Genomic DNA, 19,622 nt, shown 5'->3' with positions numbered 1-19,622 from the left:
GGTAATATAAAGTGTATAATGACAAACATAGAGAGAAAGGTATTTGTCACTTAATGTTAAGTGTCGTCGCTACTTTATTATGATAAAACTAATGAGAGAATGAGTGATCCCTGTAGTCCAACAAGGAAGAGAAACAGGTCCTGCATAACTATGAAACATGAGACAGACCCATAAAACATTATTAAACAAATTAGGATGGTGAAAAGGACAAAAAAAAAGAAATGATCGTGGTTAATGTGAGAGTGGAGCTGTTTGGCTGTACGAATGGAGGCAGTAGGGAAGTTAATGATGAAACGAGTCTCTCTGCCTAGCGGAAATGAGTCTCAGTGTTTTTCAAGTCCCCAAAACTTTGTTTTAACCTCCTTTTTAGAATGTCTCCGCTACTGAGGGGCACTCTTGCAACCCTTTCCTATTTCTAGAGTAAGCAGACGGAAGAAGAAAGAAGACGCCCGATGGTAACTTTTTCCCATTGGATACAATTAAATTGTGGGCCTTATTACTTGGAGCCTTATTGCGGAGCCACAAGAAAATAAGTGGGAGGGGGTTGCAGGAGAAGAAGCTAGCGAGAGGCAATGTTAGCTATATAACCAGCCGATGGACTGGAGGGCTGCGCAAACCAAGATGGAGGGTGGTAAAGGGCAGTACTGGGGGCAAAGTGAGTCGGCTGCTGGTTTGAGAAGGTCGCATAAAAACCACATCCTCATCGAGAGAAAAGGATGCTTCCTCGCTCAGTCTCTCTTTCATCCTTTCTATTTCCCATCCTTCCTCTAGTACACTCTCCGTCGGGCCCCTGCGAAATTAGATTTTCGTGCGACAGAAAAATAGAAGTGACGGTTGGACGGTCGCCTACCTCCTGCCCGCTACTTGGTGTACAGTAAAAGAACGGGAAAGAGAAAAAGCGCGCGCACTGGCTTGTAGTAATGAAATTATATATTCCAGGGTGGCAAGCAACAGAATAGAGTGGCGAGGAGCGAACAGAGAAACAGGAGACGACCGCCTAAGGAGGTTGAATCCTGCCAATTAGGTGCCCGCCACTTCCGCTTGCGAATGATTCAATTTTAACGTAGTTAGAACTGAAAGAACTGACAGAATGGAGTAATAAATTATTAATTTATTTAGATGATATTTCTCTGAGGTTAATGTAATTTAATTGTGGCAACAAAAAAGCAGTCTTGAAACATGCCGCAACAGAATATAGTATGTGGCCATAGTAACTAATCCGCTGGTATTTTTCTCAATAAGTAATTATGAAGCAGTAGAGATAATATTCCGAACACTCAAGCAGCTCAAAACAAAATTTATTCCGCGCAAACGGTTTGCCTCAATTTTCCTCAATAATGTAAGGATTTTCTTGGATAATGTAAGGCTGTACATTAGGGGTGTCAAACTCGCGGCCCGAGATGAACGTTTTTGCGGCCCAGTCAGTATATCCGACGCAAAGTAAAAATAAAATAGAAATGTTAATTAGAAACGAAACCTTGTATATAAAATTATAATATACTTTATTTATAAACTATACGGATCATTTTAAATTGTACGCGCTTTATCTTTTATGGTTGATATAACCAAACACTTATCTGATTTAAATTTATTGTTACAAGGCAAGGATCAGATCATTACGAACATGTTTAACATAATTAAAGCATTCAAATATAAACTATTTCTTTGGGAAAGGCAACTGAAAAATGAAGATTTAACGCATTTCCCAACGTGCAACAAGAACAAATCTAGTCTAGATGATACTGCATCGTATCAAAAATACGCAGAAAAATTTTTAAATCTTAGAACAGAATTTGAAACAAGGTTTAAAGATTTTAATACTTTGGAAGGCAAATTTTGTTTGTTTTCTTTGATTTTCTCAATAAATATAGATTCAGTACCCAGTAATTATGCAAATGGAAGTGATTGAGATTCAGTGAGACTCAAATTTGAAGGAAAAATTCATTGAAGTGGGGTGTGCCTGAATTTTACAAATATTTACCGACAAGATTTGAAAATAGTCGAAAGTTCGCATATGAAATTATTTCCATGTTTGGAAGTACCTACTTATCAGCGCGAGCAATTATTTTCTGTTATGAATGGTAATAAATCTCCTGTCCGAAACTGTATTAATAACGCCCACGTTGGGTCAATTTTGAAAGTAGTCTCGGCCAATAAAATTTCTCCCGAAATAGAAAAGATAGTATCAGAGAAGAGATGTCAAATATCAGGACGTAAACAATAATTCAACTTTATATATGCTTATTACAATTTACTAGTCAAAATAAAAATATTCGTTTCTATGAACATTGATTTTTTTTTGCGACCCCCTAAAGTTAAGCATTGTTTATTTGGTCCAAGTTAGCTTTTGAGTTTGACGCCCCTGCTGTACATTATCCTTAATATACTCTATAGAGGTAAATATAACCTCCATCTCTCACCCAGAGCTGCTGAAGAATAGGCAGCTCGAGACAAATGGTGGTATGATGCTCGTGGTGCGAGAAAATTAAAAATGTCGAGATGGAAGAGAGGAGATCCTGGTGTTGATACAGATCAATGTTCCTGAAAGATACATACTTGTAAACAGACTGGATACAAAAATATTTCCAACATTAAAGAAGTAAGATCTGATAACCAAGATGCCTCGGTAGAATCTGATAGGAAGCGTTAGCTGCAGAAGTGCAGGCAGTTAGGAAAGAAGGTGTTGAAGGATGCAAACTGCTGAGAAGTGAAAAAAAAACACCTTTAAAAGAAATAAAAATAAATTAGTCAAAGTAAATGCTCCTTCTTCATATAATTACTGTTATTATCCTTTGAAAGGAAATAACTATATACGAGAGCATTATGTAATTTCGGTTGAAGTTACAAAACAGTATAAAGTTATTTGTAATTATTTTGGACATGTTTATAATATAAAGCATTTGGTATTATGTCAAAGTTATAAAGTGAAAACCCATTTAGAAAGGATTTTCTCTGACATTATATGTCATTTACAATGTTTTTCTCAAACTTTAAATGGTACCTGTGAACCTCTGGCTAACCAACAACACCTATATAGTATGCAATTACAAAATACGTACTTTATTAAAATTGAAATTTTAAAAACAGCTACTATTACTTCAAGATAAAATGTTACTATTCTGTGAAAGAAATTCACTTTTTTCTAAATATGTACACATTTAGAGAATATCTACAACTGAAAATGAGAATTAATTTTAAACTAATGTTTTCTGAATTTAAATTTAGTGTGATTAAGTTTTAGGATGGAGAAGGACACAGGTGGCTTCAAAAATCTCACAAGCTAACGAAACATTGCTTCTGATTTTAAAAGCTTTCAGACAGGTTTGATAAAAATTTTTGTTTTTAACTTGTGATTTGTGTCAGCGATTGCTTCTTTGGAAAAATAAATAAATAAATAAGTTTAGGTTTAAAATGAAAAGAAATTTACCCTCTTACCTAGAATTAAAATAACATATAAACTCCAAAATTTCAGATCAAATGCTGAAAACCTTGGCAAATTTCATAGCAATAATATTTCTCTCTAACCTAAAGTTAACAAATATGCTTTGCTTTGATCTCTTGCTAGCAAATTGAAGTTTTGCACTAATGTTTTTAGATATTTCATGCTTGGTTCTCTCACTAGCCAGTATACCACATCTATAGTAAAATATTAAGTTACTTTCTTTCTTTTTAAATAACACCATCATACGGGCAACGTCGGGAAATTCAGCTGGTTATTTTACGAAGTGCTAATAAACAAACTCGTGTTATTTTCTTGGGAAAAACCATCCTTATAAACAATTAAGTTATTATTTTACGTAATTTTCAAACTTTAATGTTACGAAATTAATTTTTAGTCAAACGATACCTTACCAAAGATAATCTAAAAATAGACCGCTATCTTTTGGTGGCTGGGTGTGCATTGAACTGCTTTGTCCGAGCTGGACTTTTGTGATCCGGTTCTTTAGATTCGTGAATGCTACCAATGAGTTTCTTTTGAGCTCACATTGTTCCTTTATTGCATCCCCAAGCTCCATGGACAATATGGTCAACAACAGGGAGAAAGTGCAACTTAATTAATGGCAATAGTAATAAAAAGTGGAGAAAAGATGTTTAATGTTCGGAATTCGGGTTCGAATCAGCCGTGAAATTTTTGTCTTCGTAGTGGGTCTCGTACAGTTCTTTATCCGATGGTGGACAGTCTTGTCTATCACAAGAATATAGGAGGCCGCCGCCAAGGCTTTAAAAAAAGGCTCTTGGCGCCTCAGATATTGCCTTGTATCAAAGGAAAAAAGAATTCAAATTAAATGACCTAATTATTTAGTGCAGAAGTTAATTTTACTCAATTATTAATTATAAACTAAAGAATCCATCAGTGAAACTAAGTAAAGCTAAACGATTAACTTCTGCAGCCCTAAGAAATGACTAATTCTTTTTCTTCTAAAGTATTATTAAAAGATCCTGTAGGCATTAATAAGGATTTATTATATTTGACTTGTTGGCGAGAGAGCAGCGCTATGATATCTCAGCTGATTCCCCCGCCTGGCTGTATCTCTAAAAAACTCTCATTGTTTTTGCACGCCTCCAACCAACTGGCCTGCCCAGAGATACAACTCCATCTCAGCCTATTAAAGCTCTTTGCTTTTAACGTAAAATCCTTTTGTTTTAATAGTATTTGTATTATTTTGTTAACATCTATTAAGCTTACCTTACATTTTATTATAACAGTTTGTTACCTGATACAAAGTATATTTTATTGTTGGTTGGTCCACTTTAAGTATTTTCACACCCAGTAAAGTGTTAGGAATTTTCTCATTTATTCTCTTAAGTAATTCTCAAACATTAAGCTTCGTAGTGTTTGTACATTTTATTATAAAGATTCTGTAATTATTAAGAATTAATGAGTGCATAAAGTTTGATGACAAAGTAAAGTTATGTACAAATACACAAAATTTACAAAGAACCCGACTAATTTAGCTTTCTTCTCCGTGCTTTAACGAACTGCATCTTTACAATTACCTTTTTAATTTAATTAAATACAAAACAAATACCCAAATATCCATTTAACTTATTTTAAGAGATACAAATTTATCTGTATATGAAGATTATGAAACCAAAAACTTGACTACTATTTGTAGTTTATATTTTTGTTTAAACATACTTTTACTTGGACACTATTAGATAAACTTTTAAGCTCCTACATTTTTAAGTAGGGAACCGATTACTTCATCTTGTTATCTTCATTACTTAGCACTACGAATAGACGCATTAAAATTGCCTAAAGTTCAGGAAATAACCAGCCTGCATACAATTCAGCCACGTTATTGGTAGTTTTATCATTAACTAGCCTTTTGTTTTGTTGGGAAGACACCAAAATAAAATAACTAAATAAAACGATGGAAAACGTAACATTCAAATGTAATTTAAGATCATTTGTAATTAAACATCATGCAATCGATTAAGCTAATTCTTTACGAGTGTAATTATTGCATTAGTGCACAATCTATGCTAACGGATGTTGTATTTCGTTTCACTTATGTTTAAGAGGCTATTGCGGAGATTTACATGCGGTTAGTAAAGCTCAAGCCGTCTAACTAATACAGAGATTAAATTGAAGTTCTATTCGTTCATTTTTTACGTGTGATAATCGGTTAATCCAATATTATTTATTGATTTTACTATCGATAATTAAAAAAAAATTCCTTTGCGAGAAAAGTTCTTCCGCAGTAAAATTGTTTCTATTTTCATTAATACAGTAAAAAGAAAATTATTTCTGTTTATGTTTTCAAAGATGACGTTTTAAAGTTTAAAATATGGTTGGGTTTTAAAAGTATTTCTGACTTGGCTAGACTGTTTCTAAACATTAATTTGTAATTTTGGTCCACTTAAAACAAGGTATAGTAAATGTAAATTAATTTTGTAACAATGTATCAGATTATATAGATTAACTTTAAGACGACACCTCATCCATCATTTTCTGCCTCATATATTACCTGGAATGTGAGAAAATGGAATCGTTTAAATATTAAGGTAGTTTCTAAGGATAAGTTGAATACAGAAAAACGAAAAATGAACATTTCTTGGATGTGAATTGAAAATATTCAATCAATAGTTAATTGAAAATAGGGAAACGCACTAAATAATGCGTTTTAGTATCCCAAAATGGTGATCCGGATATCTATGTAGATTATAAGCATAAGCATTAAATCTTCAAGTATTTTGTCGCATATGGGATGCTGATGTTTCCGTCAATGATAAAGAAGTTGAACTTCTTGATATCTTTTCTAAAAATCTGCTTAATTAAAATAGGGGAAAAAAATCACAAACCTACCAACCAATTAATACCACAAATAGATCTAGTTAAATTGTTTTCATAGGTTAACCCATTGGCCTAGAACATCCAATGAAACTCTAGTTAACCACAAGCACCACTTCACACATTCGCCCACACAGTTTTACTACGTACATATCTAGGAAACACAAGCTAGCTAGGGTACCGCCAATGGTGTTTGCTAAGTGCAAACATTATCTGTAAACAACTGTTCGCAAATCAACTTCGCCTACTCAATCATTTCCAAATTCTAATTTAAATTTATGAGGTTGTTCTTACATGATTTTTTTAACACAGCATTTCTTTCTTATTTTCTAAGCATGGTTGCATTGTTTAATAGGAGAAGATACAGCGAAATTACCATTAAGAACGAACAGACATTAAATTCTCTTTGGAAAAGTAAGGAATGACAATATTTTTATTTTTAAAGGAGGCGAATACGTGATAAATTTGTTTTTGTTTTTTCTTTATACAAGCTTGAGCAAGGCTCCTGCCTTCATTAAGAGTAGCCTACGTCATAGTTGCCAAATTGTTTCTAGATCTGGTCATCGCAAATGCTGAGTATGTTCAAAGTTAACACGAATATGTTAAGTTATATATTATTTACTCATTTTTTCAGCATCTACCATTGAGGGAGCAAGTTATGAAATGTACTCAGAGATTCATTGTGGACAAAAAAACACGTGTTATGTTTAGTAAAAATTACATTACCTACCGTCTTTCACGACTTAGCGAACAAAAAAAAATACTGTCACGATTTTAGTAATTTCGAGCAGTAGCATAATAATCTAATAATAGTATGATGCACACCCAAATTGCAGCTGTAGATATATTAGTACATAGTAACTAATAGTCATTAATTCTGGATATAGGATTGAAGTCAATGGCAGAACGTCTTCTTGAATAACCTTTGTAAGCTTTTGTCTCTTCAAATGTCAAGTTAACCCTGCGTCTTACCTCCTTATTATCGGACTGGTTGCTCCACTGGTCTATATTTTAAATAGGTTTCATGATGAAGTTTTTATTTTTGTAAGGGTTGGCGGTTTTCTGTCCGCCTTGGACAGTCTTGGTTGGGTATGTACCAAATTATTTAGTTTTGGAGACGTTATGGTGCATGTTAACATATTTTTCTTAAAATGAGAAAATTTAAGAAACTATGGTCTCTAATCTAAATCGATATTATTTAGACGCAATGTTTAGATGGCTGTTAAGCAGTTTAAGTGGGCAGTTATTCTAAGATGGTACAAATGGGCTCAATGTTTTAATCTGCGATGATGTCGAATAATCGTTTTCAAAATTTTAAGCTGAGCTGAAGTCCTCCTTCCCAAAAGTGGCCTAAGAATTTGGAATGAAGGTTAATTTAAGAAAGAAAAAAGGATATTTGGGAACCTGAGGGATAGAAATTAGGTTTTTTTAAGAGAAAAAGAGACTTTGAATATTTGGACACAATACATCGTCCAAAAGGATATGTAGCGGAATCTTTGTCATCGAATAGATGATGCATTTGGACCCTTCAAATAGTAAAAGTTGAGAAATTTGTCGAGAGCAACTTTTTGGCAGATGAGCAAAGTTTTTGCAGGTGGAAAGAAAAACGGTGAGAACAATAATTGGACCTGTAAAAACCGAAAATAGCATAAAGATTCTGGTACAATTGAAGAATAAGGAGAACAAGATAAGGAGTATGATTTTGTGAACTAAAAAAAAGCTGCTTTGTTTAAACTGCAATAGTTGGGTTTCGTACACCGAGTAAAAGAGGTTAGATACCCAAAGTGGGAAAGTACTCAAGCGGGGCATTGCTTAGATGATTGGAAAGACCTGGTGGATGATTTGGATAGCCTGCAAAGTTGTAGAATGATGATGAGGAATCGTGGTGCGGATGACTGTAGCGGCTTAAGCTCACCATGGGCTGAGATACTAAGGAAGGAAGTGAGGTTTTTCCAATTTAATGCGAACTTGTAGCATATTGTGTGGGCTATCACAAGACTTCTTCAAGCAGGCTGAAGATTACTTCTGAAGAAGAATACAAATCTTTAAGCTGTAAAATAAATTATCATCGCTGAAAAACTGTTTAAAACCTTTAAAGCAATAAAAGCAAAACATGATACAGAAAGTAGGGAACATTATACGGATAAAGTAGGTTAAATGTAAGATGTAGCAATAATAGTCATGAAGGGAGAGGCTCATATCCCATGAAAAGTCACAATAAAGAGTTGGAATTCTTTCTATTTTCAGTTGAAACAGCTGAGCCAATAGTCCGTGAGGAAATAACTGACAAAGAGGTGGCATTACAAGCACTACTTATATACAATTTGCTCAAATATATATTGTCAATAAGTTAGCTTGCCAATGATTTTCTCCACTTACAAAACTAAATGCCTTCATACATTTTTATTGAAAGAAATAGTTATTTATAGATAATTCTATTATGGACTCTATTATCTCATTCCATTTATTAGAGCATTAGCAATAACTATTTCAATCTCTTTTATCACAATTTAAATCTATTTTAGTGAATTGGTTATTTGCTACTGTATTTTAGTTTATTCTTGCGAAGTTAATTAGGTAAAATGTAGCCATGTTCGGATATACGAGTATAAATACGGCTTTTGAAATAAATGGCTCGTTTGTTCATTTAAATTGTATTTATTCTACTAAATACTACCTGAAAATCAAGTCAATAAATACAGAGAAAAGGTTAAATTTGCGAGCTTTCATTTCATTTTAAATAAAGTTAAAAAGGTATATAAAAAAAATCGAAATCTAGACTCAGTTAAAGATCAGAGAAGATTTAATAGAATTTTATCTTAAGAAACACCGGAATGGCTGGAAGACAGAGTCTTTTGCAAGGGTACAGCCTTCATCAAATCTTCTTTCTGTACAGTTGCATCCCTCGAAGCTGTTGTTTTTGGGTTTGTAAATGGTAAATGATTATTTTGTTTTTGAGATATAGGTTAGACATAAAGACTTATGGCAATTTTAGTAAGCTATAAAATTGAAGGTATGGTAACTAGATCATCATAGTCAGAAGTTATGCGCTAGTACACCATATTGCTTTTATTTATTTATTGCCTGAACATATAAAAAAATACAAAAGGCACGTTAAAATATTTCGAATCTTCATAATACAAAAAGTATACAAAAGTTTTAAGATGACTGTGATATAAATAATTTACGAACTGAAACGACACTGAACTTTAAAGTGACAATAATAATAATATTACCTTTATTATTATTATTGTCACTTCAGTTCGAAATCTCCAGGTCTCCAGTTTACCTCAGTGAATTCTTTCAAACTACAAAAACAGTTGGTTATTAATATTTTTTTTAAATTATCACAATTTTTTTAATTTCCAACTGTCTTACATTCACTGGTATTTTAGAAATAATTCTTTAAATTTTTAAAAATGTGTTTATTTAAGCTGTTAAAGCAAACTGTTAAAGAAATGACAATTTGACTCATAATTTTTAGGTTTTAGCCGCTTCGCTTAAAAACAGTTGTAAAGTAAAAAAGTAAAGTAAAGTAAAGTGCCTATTTTAACAGGTGGGGCTTAACTTCCAACTACCAATTAGGTGTCGTGGACGGAGGCGTCTAGCAAACATACTTTACTGTAAATTTCTTTTATTAAACTTTTAAATAAAATCCATTGCCTAGACCGGGAATCGAACCCAGTACCACAGTACATATTAGCTTTACAGGTATCGCCTTTAACCACTCGGCTACCGTGGCGCCTCAGTTCTAACATAAACTGAAAGCTCACAGTTTGCCGAAAAAGGGAGCTGACAGTTTGAACGGCATCCATATTGTACAATTTATCGTTACTTTTATAAAGATTGCACTATTATGCAATAGGAGTAAGTCAGGTGGAACACGGGAAGATGACAAAGATCTGTACGATAGATAAATAAAGCGAGAACGTTCATGTAAAGTGATCTGTCTAAATAGTAGAAGACGGCAACCAGGAACGGTTACGGGAGGAACTAGCTAGGCATTTTTACTGCCCTCCGGGGTACACCACACCAAACTTTTTGCAATCTTTCTGGCTTGTTTTTCCCTCTCTTTCTGCCTTGTAAGATCCTTTAATATGTGAGTCAGAAGAGTGCAATGAGAACTCCTGCTACACATTTCTGTTACTATCCTGAGCACGTCTCAACACTAAAAATACTCCCGTCCAACAGCGGAGTCGAGAGGGTTATACAGCAGGGAACCACCCAAGAGGGCAATTCTTAAATTCCATTCGTCAGGAAGCCCTAACACTCTCCTTTCTACTGGCATCGCGATTTATTACACCTACTTGAAGAAGCCAACCCTCTCTCTTTTCCGAAACAACTCTTTCCACCTAATTCATTTTTTTTTTTTTTTTTGTCCAAGCTCAATTATTAATTTAGTTTGCATATAATTTTTGTACTATATTATACTTCCAAATATTATAAAGCTTTTCTAAGCAAAAGGAACAAAACAAAATTACGGTTCTAACACGTACATATACTTATCTGAAAATTGAACTATGCTGGTATTCCACAAAAAAGGTCCTTCATACTCGTAAAAGTAGCTACTTGAAGGAGAAAGATACCTTCTCTAGGAGCTCGATATTCAAATAGAGGAATCATTCTCCTTAATTGAGAAAACCAACTTCCAAACTGTATGCTGCTGGCAGGCAATGCAGTGGTAGTACAACCCCACAGTACGGATTGAAGAAATCAAAAAACCAATGTTTCTGCCTACTCACATCATTGTAGAATTTAGAGATACTTTTCTGATTATTCATACGACTATCACTTGTCATAATTCATAGCATTCCTTTAAACTCTCAGTAAAACCGTAAGTTAGTTATACTGAAATTATACTTCAGAGAAAGCCAATCCAGAACCAAAACGGACTTTCCTGCAAAAATATAAAAGACTAAGAATTTTTGTAACTAAGTTAAATGTGAAGTTCAAAGACAAAATCTTAGGAACCATTTTCGAAAGTAAGAAAAATGAATAATCGTTCATAAAATGTTTGAGAAATTTTCTTTTAATCCATATAAAGGAGTATGGCTGTATAGTTCATTGAAATGGTACTTGCAAATGAAGTCTAACATCTTCTTATTACAGAAACACACTTTCTCTTATAAGAAACAATGACTTGGCGTAAGATCGAGGAGGCCAGGACCAACTAACTGGATTGTGACACAGAGAAGAACAATAAGAAAGGAATGCCTATTTTTTTAGGCAAGCTTTACGTCCAACTACTAATTAGTTACCGTGGAAGGAGGCGACTAGCAATGTAATTTACAATAAAGTTTTCATATTAAACATTAAATAAGGCCAAGAGCGGGAATCGAACTAAGTACCACAATACATCTTAGCTTTGCTGGCCTCGCCTCTAACCGCTCGGCTGACGTGGCGCCTAAATATTAATAATGACAGTATAGTTAATATTTGAGCAACTAATTTAGATTAATTACACTTTGTAGGTGTCCTCGAATGTCTCCAATCCGAAAACGCGGGTTAAACACGATACTCCAGGGCACGATAACTAAGTTTGGCAAAAAAGAAACTAGACAAAGATAGAACTAGATTTTTTTACATTTTTGGTGTTGAGATTGAATATAAGAAGGATTATCAGTTCCTAAGTCGTATTTTTGTCTGGTACCCAAGAAGCTTTGCGGACCATTAACTCCTGTAAATTATAATTCAAGGCAGTGGAGGGTACTACCCATTGAGGGCAAAAACACAATGAGACGAGACGTTATTTGCCTGGCCGAGGAGATTAAAAGAACCTAAGTGATTTACGGCATAGCGAATGAAGCAGCAGTGGTTGCCACACCAGTAAGCAATGGAGGGTGTACATCTGTGGCCAGAGACAGGCCAAAAGAGGGGTGGATGAAGGTTCAGGCGATCATAGGCCTCTTGAAAAGTCACTGCAGGCTGAGTAAACAAAAAAACCTGTATCGCCTGGGGACTGGCAACAGGCATCTTGTACAGGTTTGGCAAGAAGAAAAAGAAGAGGAACACTTAGGAGCAGAATAACCTATGCTCCGTTTCCATACTCTCTGAAGTCTAATCAAACTGAACCGGAATGGAGGGTGCTAACTAGAACGGACCCCTTATATCCTCTAGAACACAGGCTGACGGACCAACCTTCATCTAATCTAAAGTTATGTTCAATTTTAGATTAGAGAATTACGTTTAGAATGCAGACAACAGTGGGATTCTTGTTACTCTGCGGATGACACATAATTTAATCTTGTCTTGAGTAAGAATTTCCTAAACAATGTAATTTTAGTCCATGTTATGATTACATTTTGTGTAGCCTTTTAATGGAAAAGTTTATGTATTAATACATAAGAACGGGGAAGTTAATAATAGGTTATTTAATTAAGTGAATCAGTAATTCTTATTTTTCATTTCTGTTATAGAAATAAGATGAGGTGAATTTAAGGTTCAGAAGAAAGCGCTGGCTAAAGAGAAAGGTAAGAATTTTAAATTTGACCCAGTTGCTCATGTAATACTCGTACTTGCACTAAGGGCACACGAACACTCACACAAGTATAAGGGCGACATGTTCACAGCACTAGTGCAATAGTGGAAGGAGTAAAGTTGTAAAATTTGAAGCTAGCCGTACCAGGTGATATTGCTGTCATGCAAGTATTGTGGATCGTAAAAAGTCTTACCAACATCTACTTGCACCAGCCGAGCTCCGCTATCCGCCCTTTGTCTTGGCTCTAGAAAATTGGACACACCCACACAAACTCTATCTAACGACTCGACTCCTAACATAAAAGAAACCTACCGAATATTGTTTTATTTTTTGTAACAAAAAATTAAATGTTGCAATATTTTTTTATGAAGTATTTGTACGAAGTTGCACTGTATTAGTTTATTAAGTTCAAAATTTTCTTACAGCTGGAGAAAATATTTCTATTTTAGAAATATTTAGATATATATATTCAAATATTCTAGAAATATCTATTCTAGATTTGTTTAGTTCTATTCTTACAAGTATTTCCGCAAAATAAGTCTTGTCCTTCATTACTATACAGAGTGTTCAGCATAAGACTACCGTAACTTCGGGAGGTGATTCTGGGCATCATTTGCAACAAAAAATTCTATATAAACTATGGCTCGATTCGGCTCCGTTTTATTTTTAATTTTATGTTTTTTCAAGGTGTTACTACTTTTTAGCAAACAGTTGTCTATATTTCTCAATATTAACATATTATTTTGGAATACAAATTAGCTTATTTAAAAGGAAATTTAACCTCCTTTCTAATGAGCTTATTGAAATTGCTGTAGCTATAATAGTTTGAGAAATATAGACAACTGTATGCTAAAAAGTAGTAGTACCTTGAAGAAACATAAAATTAAAATTATCTATAAAACGGAGCCGAATCAAGCTATAGTTTATATGGAATTTTTTGTTGCAAATGATGCCCAGAATCGCCTCCCGAAGTTACCGTAGTCTTATGCTGAACACCCTGATAGTAACTAATGCCAGCTCTGAAAGGAAGTGAATCCAAATCCGCTACATCTAATTGGGATTCCTATTTGCAGAAAACAAGCTCCGCTTTCAAAAAAAAATAATCTAATAAAAGAAAACTTATAAATTAATTTCCTCTTCTAGGAATATTGCAGAAATCAATTGTTAATATACGAGTACGTAATAAGAACTGCATTAAACCAGGAAAAGATGAAAACGGCATTGTTTTGTTTAATTAAAACATTCCAGCCAGTAAAAATATACGACAGTAAAGAAGGCGAAAAGACAGTTTACTAGGAATGGTTTAGTTCAGGCGTCGGTAACCTATTTCAAGTAGAGAGCCATTTTTCCTTATATAATTTTAAAAAATCTTAACCAAGAGCCGCAGGGATGATGGTGTAAAAAACTCTGTAGGCCATTTGCATACACTAATTATTATTTTATGATATTCAATAACATTTACATGTTTTATAAAATTTTTTATTTTTAAATATTGCAAAGTAAATAAACAGATAAATAATAACTAAACCAGTGTTTGAATGAAAAGGCGGCAGTTTTATACAGGGTGTTCATTTTAAGACGGCTCAAATGAATTTCATGCTTAAACGGTTAATCTGAGCAAAAAATGGTAGAGGAAAAATTTGTTGCCCGATACCTCTAGTTTCAGAATATGTGACTTGATTTTAGATTCCTGCCTGCATACGCGGCTGACGTGCGACCAAAAGTGATGGTTCGCAGTTGACCCCATTTTCATACACAGTTTTAAAGAGTATAACAAGTTATGAAAAAAAGAAACCGCAATTCGATATCTTCAAAATTAAAGGTGCTAGGCCATTTCAAAATCTGGTATTTATTAATCATATTTCAATTTTTTAACTTGTTATCAAAGAGAAAGAAGAGCACGCAATAGGTCATTTTTATGTTTTTTTTTTACCCCTTTCTACTAAAAATATTTCCTAGGCAGTAAAGCTAGTATTTTTCTTAATATCGGGAAATAAGTCGTATTCCGAGTGATTTTTCTAAGAAAAATCAAATGTTAAGAGATTTAGATGTTCAAAAGCAAAGACAAAAGGGCTAAAAAGTAATTTTACTTCTGTCCCAAACAAGAAGCTATAATACTTTTTTGGTAATTTTGGGAGAGTTGCTTTTAATTATCAAAAAAATTGGAAATCTCCTGTCACATATTTAAATGATCAATATCTTACTTTTAAAGGTTCAAACTTATACCTTAATTTATCAAATAATGCACTTTACTCAACTTGTGAAGCATGTAGTGTGCCTTCAAAGTGTCTCCTCTGGCTCGCAAGTCAGTTTAGCCTAGAGGTCATCAACTGCTCTCTGTATCACGTTTGGTCGCGCGTCAGCCGCGAATGCGAGCAGGAATCTAAAATCAACTCAATATTCTGAAACTAGAGGTGACGGGCAACAAATTTTTCCTCTATCATTTTTTGCTCAGATTAACCGTTTAAGCATGAAATGCATTTGAGCCATCTTAAAATGAACACCCTGTATAATTACGTACTTTCTTTTATTATAATACTATTCAATTTCTAACCTATCATATTTAAAATTATTTTTGAAAAAATATCTTTACTTTAACAAATGAAATTTTCATTTGTTCCAATAAAATTAAAATATACGATATATTTTGGTCAGGCTGACGAGCCATACAATTTGGATAAACGAGCCGCGGGTTGCCTACCCCTGGTTTAGGTTTTTGGCCTTTTTTGTGAGTTAAAAAATGATTTCAATGAAAATAGAAGTTTGGTCTCTTAGAAGGTGAAGACGTTACAATTTTTGGGATTGGCGTTGCCTTCCCTACATGCGAATTATTGTATCTAAACTTCTAAAAAGATCTGTACGAATGTATTTGATAGATAAGTTGGAAATAGATTCCATAATTTTCTAGAACTACTTTCAGAGAAATACTGAATAAAATATAATTATTACCCAGTTAGTAGTTGTCAATGAAGGTAAAAAAAATATTGTTCACAGAAAGGGTTATTCTACAATCTATATCTTAGAAATATTCCTGTCACTTGTTTAGAATTCATAGCGTTCATTTTGCTGTAATATCTTATTCCCAGCTTTATTTTCAGCCAGGAAAAAAAAATCCTTTCGAGAATCTGTGGCGTGTAATTTTAAGTGGACTAGAAACTTTTGTGCGCCGTGAGTTTATCCTTTCTACTCCACTCTCTATTCGCACCTAGAAGCGGAAGTAATCTTGATCATTAGAACAACTGAAATTTAGGAAGTTATTTCAATAAAATCAGCGGTAAAGTTATTGTATATTTCCAATAATAAGGCAAAGAATAACTCTAAAAATATCTCTTATTAAAACAGTCCGTCCTGACAGTTTAAACACGTATACAAACGGTCTGCAGTAGTTCTCTGTCTTAGCTTCTAATTAGTCCTCCGACTACCAAAAGGACGTCCTAACACAGCAGTTTCCTCTTCAAGTAATTTCCGCTTTGTTTCTAAGATTTATTTAATAACCTTCTTAACTATTCATTTCCGGCTCGTTGTTTGCAATAATGAGGAATATGAAAAAATTAGTAGGTAAATATTTCTTTCGAAGTACCAAAATCTTGTGTGAGAAGCAACTAAGAAAGCAACACCCAGCAGCAAAATGACAAAAACTTTACAGCTGTAGGATTCATAAATTGGTTATTTGGACGATGCTATACGTATATTACAAACTTCAATGATTGTCACGGACCAAAAAATAAGAATTTTATTCTAACGTTGAAGTCGACAAAAGAGGTTTGTATGGTAACCACAGGCAAACATTTAATTCATTCATCTGTTCGAAAAATCTTCACTTATGAGTTCACCATTAGTTTTTTTTTTAAATCAAATCTGTTATTTTATTTACCATCAACATAAATCAGAACCTAGACGCAATGCCCTAGAAAATTTTATTGCATAATTATAATAATACATTCCAAAATTTTCTTTATAATATTGGGAAAATCCTCTTTTATAACTGTAATTTTTATGCAACCATTTAATAGATTTTCAGATTTAATAGATTTTCAGATTTAATAGATTTTCAGATTTAATAGATTTTCAGATTTAATAGATTTTTAAGAAAAAAATTTGCTGAAAATGAGCAGAAACAGCATTTTCAAAAATTCTTCTTCTTCTTGTTACCTTCTTTTGTAAAAAACGATTTTCATGAATGAGGTGTCATTCGATTCAGAATTGAATGTAGATGTGCCTCTTTCAGGGTCTTGACGTTGTACATTGAACCGGGGAGAAGTTAGCCCCTCGTATGTGTGGCCTCCTCCAAAATTATTATTACACATATAACTCTGTAAATCTCAGCTCGATTTTGATAAAATCTGACAGGATGAAAGGGTTAGGGCTCTCCTACGTATCATTAAAGAGACGTTCTGCTCTTACACCTGTTAAGGGAAAGTATGTAAAATCGCTTCAAACTATTGACGAGTGAACTGATTTTCAAGAATGAGGTGTCGATCGATTGGAAATTTCCAATCATACAAAATTTTGTATAAATTTACATTTTAGAAATTTCGACGCTGTGCCTCATAAGGAGGGGAGTTCGCCCCAAGCAAGTTAAACCTTCTCTAAAACTATTATTACTAATATTTCTGTAACGCTTAGTCCCATTTTGATAAAATTTACCACGAAGATTTAGTTAAAATTTAACACCTAAATTTAGGATTTAGGTTAAAGCTCCCTATTTGGCTCTAAATTGTCATTATGCTCTTACACCTACTAAAGAAATGAGAAATGTTTGCTCTATAACTGGTATAGATTGCAATATTCTAGTTATAATAGTTAATTAGATATACAGGGTGACCAAAGTTATATGCTCCACCAACTTTTTTTTTTTAACGGCGGGAAATTTCGAAAAAATAAAAAACACGTAATTAATCATTTTTAGTCTAGTTTATTTTCAGTGATTGACCCATTTTTTTAAACCTCTGTATCTCGAGATACAGCATCCAACTTTTGTTTTTCAAATGGAACGTTATATTTTTTGTTGCATATTTTTGTAGTATTTGAGCTCCTAAAAACAAAACAAAAAAATGTTTTTGAAATCGGTTAGGTTTTTCAAAAGTTATGGTAATTTAAAATATGAAAAACAAATTTCAGTTTACTGTCAAAATTACGTTATTTTTTTTAAAGAATCTATTCAAACTGGGCACAACCAACGGATAGGCAAGCCAAAACTCTGGACTCCCACGCTTTGCTTGTAGCAGCACTTATGGTGGCGAAATCAAGATCTAGGCAGGCTAGAGTTATTCGACGTTCTGGTTGTTTTTTCTACAAACGTTTGGTGAGGAGTTTTAGGAAATCAACTAATCGGCCCATACTTCTACAGAGAGAACTTAACTGGTGCAAGGTATCTAACTTTTTTTAAGAGACATTTTGCCAGTTCTGCTTGAAGATGTTCATCTACAACGTCGGCTAGATATGTATTTTCAACAAGATGGTTGCCCGGCACATAATGCGAGAGTGGTTCGAGGTTACCTGGACAGAAATTTCCATGAAAAGTGCTTAGGGACTCATTGTCCCATCCAATGGCCACCTCGATCTCCGGAATTATCCCAAATGGACTATTTTTTGTGTGGATGCCTAAAAAAATAAAGTGTAAAGTATCCTTAATCCCGTGGCTTCAGTCGATGATCTGAAACGTCGAATAACTCTAGCCTGCCTAGATCTTGACTTCGCCTCCATAAGAGCTGCTACAAGCAAAGTGTGGGAGTCCAGAGTTTTGGCTTGCCTATCCGTTGGTTGTGCCCAGTTTGAACAGATTCTTAAAAAAAAATAACGTCATTTTGACAGTAAACTGTTTGTTTTTCATATTTTAAATTACCATAACTTTTGAAAACCCTAACCGATTTCAAAAAAATTTTTTTTGTTATTTTTAGGAGCTCAAATACTACAAAAATATGCAACAAAAAATATAACGTTCCATTTGAAAAACAAAAGTTGGATGCTGTATCTCGAGATACAAGGGTTTAGAAAAATGGGTCAATCACTGAAAATAAACTAGACTAAAAAAGATTAAATACGTGTTTTTTATTTTTTCGAAATTTCCCGACGTTTAAAAAAAAAGTGGGTGGAGCATATAACTCTGGTCACCCTGTAGAAGGTTAAATTTTTGATGTTTTCGAATTCGTTAAAATGTCAATCTTTCATATCTCTTTTTATATTGTTCAGATATTAATTGAATTTTTTACAAAAAGTTCATCCTTTACCAAAGACAAAGATAATATGCAGTTTTCTTTGCACCAGTTTGCAAAACGGTCAAAGAAAAATATAATTGTTTCAAATAATGAAATAAGTTTTTCATGAAACAAAAACATGCTATAATCAGTTCATTAGAGTGTAAAAAAAAATCATTTTTTTAATTTAAGCATTTGTCAATCTTGGTTGCCTAACGTTTTCTAAAATTAGAGCATATTATCTACATGTGGGTTGAAGAGGATCCCTCATCATGCAGGTGTACTTAGTTTTTATTTACCTTAATATTAATATCGTGTACTCGCCTAATAAGGGCCAAATATTGTGGCGTGTCGTGTAGTAAGAAGGAGGTACTACTTCACATTTTTCATTTATATATTTACCCTACTAAATAGCTTGGAGGTCGAAGGGTTAATTTAATCATTTACCTCAGATGTGTGGCAATATTTATGTTAAATTTTTAAACGTTCATTTAATCAAATTTTATGTTTTTTGTTTAAGTTAAAACCTTAGTTCCTCTTCACAGAAGTCGGAAACGTATTTAAACATCAACATTTTTATAATCCAGTTAAAGACTGTCCAAGCGCAAAATAGGATTATGAGACAGTATGAAACCTATTTTGCCGATCATCC

The 19,622-nt window shown here is 33.5% G+C and overlaps 1 protein-coding gene across 7 annotated transcripts in view; it reads left to right on the top strand.

The window, feature by feature from the left end:
* The window catches only part of caps (capricious), an 810,649-nt gene that overhangs the window by 289,458 nt on the left and 501,569 nt on the right, over window positions 1-19,622 (top strand). For 5 of the 7 annotated variants that reach the window (XM_074132376.1, XM_074132374.1, XM_074132381.1 and 2 more), the window contains one exon: window positions 12,712-12,765. The exons of the other annotated variants lie outside the window; for them this stretch is intronic. The gene's annotated coding sequence lies outside the window, so the exon portion shown is untranslated. The remainder of the gene's footprint in view (window positions 1-12,711; window positions 12,766-19,622) is intronic. 7 annotated transcript variants of the gene reach the window in all.

The sequence above is a fragment of the Rhodnius prolixus genome, unplaced genomic scaffold (assembly GCF_049639745.1).
Source record: "Rhodnius prolixus isolate KJV_2025 unplaced genomic scaffold, Rpr scaffold_4, whole genome shotgun sequence".
Lineage (NCBI taxonomy): Eukaryota > Metazoa > Arthropoda > Insecta > Hemiptera > Reduviidae > Rhodnius > Rhodnius prolixus.
This window is presented reverse-complemented; position numbering and strand designations above follow the sequence as displayed.